Genomic DNA, 10,785 nt, shown 5'->3' on the forward strand with positions numbered 1-10,785 from the left:
GGTCATAGACTCAAAGTGGCCAAAACTGAGGCTCTCTCCAAACGTATTGCCAAGTTGCATGCGTGTGAACAACGACACAAATCCCAGCCGACTGCTGCGCTGGAGGTGAGAGATCTTAGAGAACAAATCAGAGATTTCTCTCTCTTTCAGGCTAGAACCAGACTCATGTGGGTCCGCAGGACGTATTATGAATATGGAGACAAGTGTAGTAGGTCCCTAGCGAACTCCCTGCGTGCCCAACGCAACGCGTCCTTCATTCCAACCATAACCTCCCCTTCGGGTGCCAAGCTTCATGATTCACGGGAGATAGCGGAGTGTTTCCGATCTTTCTATGAAGCCCTTTATAACTTGCACCCCCGGGACTCAGGAGATGCCCTCCAGGCCGGCACAGCAGCCATTGATGAGTACCTAGCTTCGGCAAACCTCCCGTCGCTTACACAGGAAGAGATAGAGCTTCTCTCGCAACCTATCTCCCCGGAGGAATTGTCGACAGCGTTAAGAGACTCACCCAAGGGCAAGGCACCAGGCCCAGATGGGTTTACGGTCCCTTATTATAAGGCCTTCCTCTCCCTGTTGTCCACGCCGTTTGTGTCAGCTTTTAACGCCCTATTGGAGGGCCAGACCTTTCCACCGGAGCTGTTGCAGGCAAGCATCTCGGTCATACCCAAGCCGGAGAAGGATCCGCTTCTCTGTGCGAACTACAGGCCCATCTCCTTATTAAACAGCGACCTTAAGCTCTTCACTAAGATACTGGCGGAGCGGTTGGTGCCCATTCTCCAACGCCTGATACCTCTGGATCAGGTGGGGTTTATTCGTAACAGGGAAGCCCGAGACAACACTACCAGGACAATCAATGTTATAGAACGCGCCAGACGCCTTAAACTACCGATTATGTTGCTCTCTGTGGACACAGAAAAAGCGTTTGACAGGGTGAGCTGGCCTTTTTTGCTAGCCACCCTGCGAAGCCTGGGTGTACCCCCCCCCCATGCTTTCATGGGTTACAGCTCTTTACTCGTCACCGACGTTTATGGTTAGGGTCAATGGGTTTGCCTAGTCGCGTTTCACTATTGGCAATGGAACGAGGCAGGGATGCCCGTTGTCCCCCCTTTTGTTTGTCCTATCGCTTGAACCCTTGCTGCACCACATCAGGCAGAACATAGACATCAAGGGACTGGACACCCCCTCACACCACCATAAGGTCGCAGCCTTTGCAGATGACCTCTTGTTCTATGTCTCAGAGCCTCACATTACATTGCCGAATCTCTTAGCGGAAATAAGACGATATGGCACCCTGTCAAATTTTAAAATTAACTTACAGAAATCGGAAGCACTCAACGTCTCCCTGTCTACCAATGCCCAGACGAGTCTAAGCACTAATTTTCCCTTTCGTTGGGCAACTGGGGCTATACAATATCTGGGTACCAAGGTTCCCCTGGACCCACATCTGATTTTCCAATTGAATTTCCAGCCGCTTCTAAAAAAAATTGCCGTAGATCTAGAGAGGTGGTCAAAGTTGGCGACCTCTTGGTTTGGGAGATGCAATGTGCTCAAAATGAATGTAATGCCCAGACTCTTGTACCTATTACAAGCCTTACCGATAAAAATCCCCCAATCATTTTTTAAAGCCATGCGCTCCATCTTTATTCGATACGTATGGCAGGGCAGGCCTCCAAGACTCAGCCGAACATTACTGCTCAGACCAAAAGACAAGGGAGGGATTGGCCTCCCAGATCCGGCATGGTACTATACGGCGGTGCACATGAACAGAGTAGTTGACTGGTGCAGACACCTGAAGGATAAGCTGTGGGTTCGTCTGGAGCATGAATCCGTACCATTTCCACTTGAGGGTTTGCCCTGGAGTGGACCGGGCTGGTCGGGAGCGACGCGGGCACACCCACACATTGAGCCAACGTTACAAGAGCTAGACAGATATTTTACCCTGACGGGCGTGCCCAGTTTCCCTTCGCCCATGACTCCTATTATTGGACACCCACGCTTTGAACCCGGCATGACGGAAAAGTCTTTCCGCCTCGACCCTGACTGGGACCTTGTGCGGGCCTCTTCTTTTCTTGGCCCTAGGACGTGGACAGCGGTCTCCACTATGTACGAGGCGTTAGCAACCACGGCCCTGGGACAGTGGAAGCTTTCCCAACTCTCCCACTTCTTGAAATCTTTGCCAAACAGTGGCGAATTCCGCAGACCCCTAACATCGTTTGAGGAGGTATTCTCAGGAGAGGGACCGACCCGAAGGTCTCTTTCCCTGTCATATCGCATCCTACTGGACCAACTCTCCCAGGGTAACCTGGTGTTCGTGGAAAAATGGGAGCGAGACCTGCATGTCCGGCTCTCGCCAGACCAGAAGAACCGCGCGCTTCTTTTTGCGCACAAGTCATCCCTATGTAGTAAATACCAGGAAATAGCTTATAAAATTTTGACCCGATGGTACAGGACCCCCACTGTCCTGGCGGCTATGTTTCCCGGTCACAGCCCTTTGTGCTGGAGATGCGGTGAACAAGCCGGCACGTTACTACATATCTTCTGGGAATGCCCTCAACTGGCCCATTTCTGGAGACAGGTTCTCAATATCATTTATGACCTCACGGCTATTGATCTCCAGAACAACCCAGCTGCGATCTTCCTCAATCTGACCCCACTCTCGAGCAAGAAGTACCATAAATCTCTCTTAAAACATCTTCTGAGTGGGGCCAGGGCATGTATACCTAGCATGTGGAAACAGCAGGCCGCTCCACTGGTGTCTCACTGGTTTGCAAGAGTTTGCGACATCTACCGTATGGAACAGCTCACATCAGCGTTAGGCAACAGGGAGGAAGAGCACACTGCTTGTTGGTTGACTTGGAGCCTGTTCAGGTTTTCCGACGCATACAGATCCTATCTGTAGGCTCTGGCACATGTATAGAGGGAAGGGTCCGGCCGTGGGAACCCATCGGAGTCCTCTTTCTTTCTCTCCCTTCTCGTATACCACCCTGGTTCACTCTCTCCCCCGTCTGCCTCGTAGCACTGTTAGCCCGCTATAACTTTCATTCTTTCTACCCCATCCCCTTCTCCTGCCCATTTGCTCCCCCCTCTTTCCCTACCCCCTAACTCCCAAGTATAATTAAAATACATGGTGATTGCAAGGATCTTTTCGTTTTGTTCCCTCGATTTCCCAGCCAGGGGTTGGCGGCCCTCGGGGTGGTCCCGGCTGAGCTCTTTGACCAATAGAATGAAGGTGACCGATGTTAGAGGCCCCTCAGTCTGGGCCTTGAGGGGGATCGCCCCGCGGACTGCCCTGGTTTATAAGTAGACACTAGGGTGCCAGATCATTAGAGTGGGATAATGTGGTGGCCTAGCCACGGCTGGGGCTGCTGCTGACATAAGTTGTTAGGTTTCCCCCGGTCCCCCACGAAGTATTAACTATGTATTTTTGTTAACCTGGAAAACTGAGGGATCTATGTCTTTTACAGTTTGTCTCTGTATTACCTGCAATCCGTAAATAAAGAATAAAAAAAAAAAAAAAGACACTAACCAGACCAGATCCTTCTATGGCACCTGGTCTTCCCAGGGAGTCTCCCATCCAGGTACTAACCAGGCTTGACGCTGCTTAGCCTCTGAAATCAGACGACATTGGGTGCTTTCAGGTTGATGTGGCCGTAAGCGTTCTCTTCAAGACACGCCCAACCCTCTTGACAAACGCCAAGATGGTCGCCTTGAGAAACAAGCAAAAAAAACAGGTCAAAGCCAACAACATAAAAAGAAGCCTATGGGCTTACAGCGGACCTTAAAAGATGGGACCCACTAGCTCTGTCATGGTTCGGACGCTGTAATGTGTTGAAGATGAACGCGATGCCACGACTTCTCTATCTACTACAAGCCTTACCTATCAAAATACCCCAGACTTTCTTTCATGCGGTTCGCTCAATCTTTATCAAGTTCCTCTGGCGCGGGAAACATATGCGTATTGGTAGGGCAATGCTATTGCGACCGAAATTGCGGGGAGGTATTGGCTGCCCGGACCCTGCTCTATATTACACAGCAACGCACATGACACCGGTGGTTGACTGGTGCCGGTGTTCTGCCATATACTGTCCGGCCATGATATAGTGTCCGCACCGTACTGCGCATGCGCAGTACGGAGCAGACGAAGCTTCGGAAAATCTCCGAAGCTGAACGGCGCCTGCGCGGTGAGTGGAGGTGGTAGCCCCACCATCCAAGCGGACATAGGGTTGTGAATATTAGAGGGCCCCTCGCAGGCGAGCTTCGCTCGCCACCCTTCGGGCTCGGCCTCGCTGCGCTCGGCTCTTTTATATTCTTACTCTATGTCCACTTGGATAGTGGGGATAGAACCTGGACTCAGTGCGCAGGCGCCGTTCATGCTCGGCAATTTTCGGAATCTGTGTTGCTGTGTACTGCGCATGCGCAGTACACAGCGGACACTATCCGATGGGGGACCATATGTGATAAGACACCGGCATGGGGAACTGAAGCTATGGGTCAAGCTAGAGCAGGAGAAGGCGCGGGTTCCACTGGCTGGTCTGCCTTGGGCGGGGAGGCCATTGGAGCCCTGTGTGACTACTCACCCGTTAATTGGCCCCTCGCTCGCCGAGATGGATAGTTTTTTTCATCTTTCCCACCTGACTAACTTCCCTTCTCCTATGACCCCAATTATTGGACATCCTAGATTCCCTCCGGGCCTGTCTGACCAGGCCTTTACCAGGCAAGCCCCGAAAGGGCTTCTGAGAGCAGCCCTATTTCTTGGACCCACGGGCTTGATTCCCATGGGGACCATACTGCTAGAGCAAGTACCTGTTGCATTGGATAGCTGGAGAGCTAGACAGCTAATCCATTTCCTCAGATCACTACCTAACCATTCGTTCTTCTCTAGCCAATTCCACCCCTTCGAGGAACTTTGCCTGGATGATGGCCCAATTCGTGGTTCCCTCTCTAGGTCCTACCAAATCCTGACAGACGCACAATCCTCCACGGATCCACCTTTCCTAGCTAAATGGAAAAGGGACTAACAAACTACATTCTCCAAACCACAGAAGGACAGAATACTCTTTTTCGCCCATAAGTCGTCACTCTGCAGTAAATATCAGGAGATCTCATATAAGCTGATCACACGCTGGTATCGTACACCGGTGGTGTTGGCCAAAATATTCCCCGGTCAATCTGACCGCTGCTGTCGCTGTGGGCAACAGATTGGCACCATTCTCCACATTTTCAGGGAATGCCCTAAATTACAAACATTCGGGCAGCCTGTCCTGAGACTCATCCACAAGTTCACAGACATTTCCTTAGCCAATGATCCCGCAGCAGTTCTTCTCAATCTAACTCCTATGTCGAGAAAGCGTTATCATAAGTCCTTACTTAAACATCTCCTCAATGCAGCTAGGGCCTGCATCCCAAGTCAGTGGAAAGAGCAATCTGCTCCAATGGTGACCCAGTGGTTCGCAAGGGTAAATGATATTGAACGAATGGCAGACCTGACTGCCACAATGAGGGATAAAACGGAGGAGCATGGGAATAGATGGTTCTACTGGACCCAGTTTTGCTTTTCGGAAGAATACCTCCGCGAGACATAGTAAGCTCATGGTGATCGTTGGAGATCGCTGTTCCAAACGTTGGACAGCTGATGAGCTGGTGAGCCGAGGGTGTCTCTTGCTCCCTGGGAGGGGACCCCACCCGACCCCACCCTATCCACTCTACCCACGACACCCCCTTACCCCTTCTTTTCCTTTTCTGCCATTTCCTTCCCCAATCTTCTCTTTCCCCTTCTCCCTCCTTTCAGTTCTACTATTTCCCTTCTTAACTCAAAAAAGGGAAAAGAAAATGGTATGTTCCGACCCCATTTGACTACTACACAATACTCTTCCCCTATCTATGGATATCTAAACTCTTCGAGGGTAGCAGGGCTAGTATCAATAATATTTTAAGTGGTAGAGGATCCCAACGAGATGGAGCTTTAATCTCATCTTGATATGACCGCAAAGCTGTACACGTGCTATTCTCCTCAGACTTCTTACCATTGGCTCTGATATCCATGCAATATGATCGTTTGTTTGTAACTATTTGTATCACACATTCTGTGAAGTTGCCTTTGCATTGTATGTCGCATACTACTAAATAAAAAAACAAAAAAAACAGAAGCCTATGGCACCTGGTATTCCCAGGCGGTCTCCCATCCAGGTACTAACCAGGCCCGACACTGTTTAGCATCCGAGATCAGACGAGATTGGGCGCTTTCAGGGTGATGGGGCCGTAGGTGATCTCTTCGGGCACTCTCAACCCTCTTGACAAATGCCAAGATGGTCACCTTGGGAAACAAGTGAAAAAAAAAACAGGTCAATGTCAACAACATAAAAAGAAGAATACGGCACCTGGTATTCCAACGCCATCTCCCATCCAGGTACTAACTAGGCCCAACCCTTCTTAGCCTCAGAAAAGAGAAGAGATAGGGCTCTTTCAGGGTGATGCTGCTGTAAGCGATCTCTTTGGGCACTCTCAACCCTCTTGACAAATGCCAAGATGGTCACCTTGGGAAACAAGCAAAAAAAAGAAAACGAATTAACGCCAACAACATAAAAAGAAGCCTACAATAACTGGTAATCCCAGGTGGTCTCCCATCCAGGTACTAACCAGGCCCGACTCTTCTTAGCCTCCAAGATCAGATGAGATTGGGTGCTTTCAGAGTGATGTGGCCATAGACAATCTCTTCAGGCACTCTCAACCCTCTTGACAAACACCAAGATGGTCACTTTGGGAAATAAGCGAAAAAAAAAAACAGGTCAACGCCAACAACATAAAAAGAAGTCTACGACACCTGGTATTCCCAGGCGGTCTCCCATCCAGGTACTAACAAGGCCCGACTCTATTAGCCTCCAACATCAAACGAGATCGGGTGCTTTCAGGGTGATGTGCCCGTAGGCAATCTCTTCAGGCACTTTCAACCCTCTTGACAAATGCCAAGATGGTCACCTTAGGAAACAAGCAAAAAAATAAAAATAAGTCGGAAGCTAGAGACAATACGGCCCGAGTCCTCAATTTAATCCATGCGGCGCATGTACAGGGAAGGCCCTTGCTTATGTTGTCAACGGACGCGGAGAAGGCCTTTGACAGGGTGGCCTGGCACTTTATGCAGGCCACCCTGGAACATATAGGTCTTGGCCCCAACATGATGAGCTGGGTAATGTCGCTTTACTCCACGCCATCGGCAGCGGTACGGGTGACCGAGTGGTGCTCGGACTCTTTCCCCATCACTAATGGGACGAGGCAGGGGTGCCCTCTGTCTCCCCTAATTTTAATTCTGACACTGGAACCACTTATGTGTCACGTTCGGAATGACCCGAATATTACTGGCATATCCAAACCCTCGGCACACCACAAAATTGCGGCGTACGCTGATGATCTAATTTTTTCCGTCTCCAATCCACACATTTTGCTTCCCAAAATACTTGCGTCTCTACAGCGACACGGCAGCCTATCAAACTATAAAAACAATTGCGCCAAGTCGGCTGTATTGAATATATCGGTCCCGGATGGTGAGGCCAAGAGGCTCCGCTCCTCTTTTCCATTGTACTGGGCTGAAAAATCTATACGTTAACTGGGCGTTGACATCGCAGCCGATTTAGCGCAATTGTACCTGCTTGATTTTGTCCCTCTCCTGGATAGACTGAAATCTGATTTGGGAAACTGGCATGCTTTAACACTGACCTGGTTTGGGCGCTGTAATGCATTCAAAATGATGGCCCTCCCTCGGATCTTATACATGTTCCAGACATTACCGATCCGGTTACCCCCACTTTTTTTCAGACAACTGTAGGTGCTGCTCCGGGACTTTATTTGGGCGCGCAAACCGCCCAGAGCCCGTTTGCAATTGCTTGCCAGACCAAAGGACAAGGGGGGTCTGGGTCTCCCAGATCTCAGACAATACTACAGAGTGACTCTGCTAGCGAGAGTCGTTGATTGGCATTGTAATGGCCCACACAAGCAGTGGGTGGAGATGGAGATTGAGGATGGATCCATTCCCCTATTGACCTCCCCGTGGCTCCTGTCCTCCCTACCAAAAGACCTCAGAGGTCACCCCGTAGTGGGAGCTACGTTGGCTGTTGTGCGGAGGTTGTTCCGCTGCACACACATTGCTCCCCTGCCATCACCAATGACTCCGGTTATAGCTAATCCAGACTTCCCATCGGGATTTACCAACAAGAAACTGCGACAGTTGACAGTGGTGGGGAAACAGCGTCTGGGAGAGGTGTGGCCCACGGGAGGGCTCCCGACCACGTAAACGGTCGCCGAGCTTTCTGACCCTCCGCTTGACTTGTTTAGTGCTTATCAACTTCGTCACTTTCTTCTGGCCATACAAAGGGCCCCCTACACTCCTAGAGACCTGACACCCTATAAATCCATCTGTCACAAAAGGGAACCTGTGCGACACACCCTCTCCCTCCTGTACAACCTATTGAGTAGTCAGGAGAAGGAGTCGACCCCCACCATTTATCCACAAATGGGAGAGGGACTTAGGCATCACATTTACCCCACAACAGATAGGGAAGATCCTGACCTTAGTACATAAAGCTTCCATCGCAAACCAATATCAAGATACAAGATAGTCTCACGCTGGTATAGAGTCCCATACCTTCTGAATAAAATGGATAGATCGATCCCGGATGTTTGTTGGAGGTGAAATTCAGATATGGGGACCATGGGACACCTTTTCTGGGCATGCCCGACCTTGAGGAACTTTTGGGTTCCCAGTAGTGTGCCTTCTACACTTGACCGAACAGCCTGTTCGAAAATACAAAAAAACCCTCACGATGCAACTCCTGAATGCCGCCCGGGCCTGCATTCCCGCACTGTGGAGGCAGCCTCAGCCCCCATCCAAGGTGCTGTGGTATTCCAAAGTCAATCATATTCTCCGGATGGAAGAATTGACTGCCACCCTTCACAACACTGAAGAGGCATTTAGTGTTACATGGAGGCCCTGGAGGTATTTTACTGGTACTCGAGACTACATTCGGGAGGTGAGCAGTGCCTCCGTCCCAGAAAACGACTGAACATCTAACGTTTACCTACGTAGGCCATGTCTGCCCTGGGTGGCATTCCCCCCCTCCTTTTTGTCTTTATTTTTCTTTTTTTCCCCGTCGCCATCCCCCCACCTCCTCTCTCTCCGTCTTTGCACTCTCTTCTTCCCCCGTCCTCCCTTTTGACTATGCCTTGTCTCCTTACTAGCCTTCGGGACCCAGAAGAACCCCAGGGTTCTGGACATGACCGGCTCATATTTTGCTCTGGTTCACGTAGGTCATGATAAGCTGGCTCGCTGTGGTCCCAGTTGTTCTCCATGATTACATTTGTCCGAACGGAGCTGCACTAGTTATACTGTACTACATGTCGGAGGTGGGGTTTCTCTATTTTCTGCATGAAACTGTAGGACTCCCCTCTGAGAACCCAGAGTTATTTGGCTGCCTATTTTTTGTTAGCATGTAATTGTGACCCTGGGTCATGCTGTATGGTTGACTGTTATATTTATATTGTTCTACTTATGCTTAATAAAAGAATAAAACAAAAAAAATAAAATAAGTCAATGCCAACAACTTAAAAAAAAAGCCTATGGCATCGAGAAATCCCAGGCGGTTTCCCATCCCGGTACTAACCAGGTCCCAACCCTGCTTAGCCTCTGAGATCAAATGCACGCTCAACCCTCTTGACAAACGCCAAGATGGTCACCTTGGGAAACAAACAAAAAAAACAAGTCAACGCCAACAACATAAAAAGAAGCCTGCAGCATTTGGAAAACCCAGGCGGTCTCCGATCCAGGTACAAACCAGGCCCAATCCTGCTTAGCCTCTGAGACCAAACGAGATTGGGCGTTTTCAGGGTGTTGTGCCCGTAGGCAATTTCTTTGTGCACTCTTAACCCTCTTGACAAATGCCAAGATGGTCACCTTGGGAAACAAGGGAAAAAAAACAGGTCAAAGCCAACAACATAAAAAGAATCCTACGGCATCCGGTATTCCCAGGCGATCTCCCAATCAAGACACTAACCAGACCAGATTCTTCTATGTCACCTGGTCTTCCCAGGCAGTCTCCCATCCAGGTACTAACCAGGCCTGATGCTGCTAAGCCTCTGAAATCAGACGAGATCGGGTGCTTTCAGTGTGATGTGGCCGTAAGCGTTCTCTTCAAGACACGGCCAACCCTCTTGACAAACGCCAAGATGGTCGCCTTGAGAAACAAGCGAAAAAAACAGTTCAAAGCCAACAACATAAAAAGAAGCCTACGGCACCTGGTATTCACAGATGGTCTCCCATACAGGTATTAACCAGGCCGTACACTGCTAGGCCACCGAGATCAGATGAGATTCTGCACTTTCAGGGTGATGTGGCCATAGGTGTTCTATTTAGACACTCTCAACCCTCTTGACAAATACCAAGATGGTTATCTTGGGAAACAAGTGAAAAAAAAAAGGTCAACGCCAACAACATAGACCCTGGCGGTCTCCCATCTGACCCAGACCCTGCTTAGCCTCTGAGATCGGGCGCTTTCAGGGTGATGTGACCTCAGGCGAACGCTTTGGGACATACTCAAAACTCTTGACTGATGCTAAAATGGTCACCTTGGGAAACAAGCGAAAGAAAAACAGGTCAAAGCCAACAATATAAAAAGATTCCTACGGCACCTTTAATTAGGTACTATCCAGGCCGGACCCTGCTTAGCCTCTGAGATCAGATGAGATCGGGAGCTTTCAGGGGGATGTGGCCGTAGGAGATTTCTTTGGGCTCTCTCAGCC

General features: G+C 49.8%; 2 pseudogenes; both read right to left on the reverse strand.

The window, feature by feature from the left end:
- Positions 1 to 6,145: 6,145 nt before the first annotated feature.
- LOC143957246 (5S ribosomal RNA) lies at positions 6,146 to 6,264 on the reverse strand (annotated as a pseudogene).
- A 323-nt stretch (positions 6,265 to 6,587) lies between these two features.
- Positions 6,588 to 6,706, reverse strand: LOC143957295 (5S ribosomal RNA; annotated as a pseudogene).
- Between the last annotated feature and the right edge of the window lie 4,079 nt (positions 6,707 to 10,785).

This window comes from Lithobates pipiens, unplaced genomic scaffold (assembly GCF_037356315.1).
Source record: "Lithobates pipiens isolate NorthernLeopardFrog02 unplaced genomic scaffold, aLitPip1_a1.2 Scaffold_52, whole genome shotgun sequence".
NCBI lineage: Eukaryota > Metazoa > Chordata > Amphibia > Anura > Ranidae > Lithobates > Lithobates pipiens.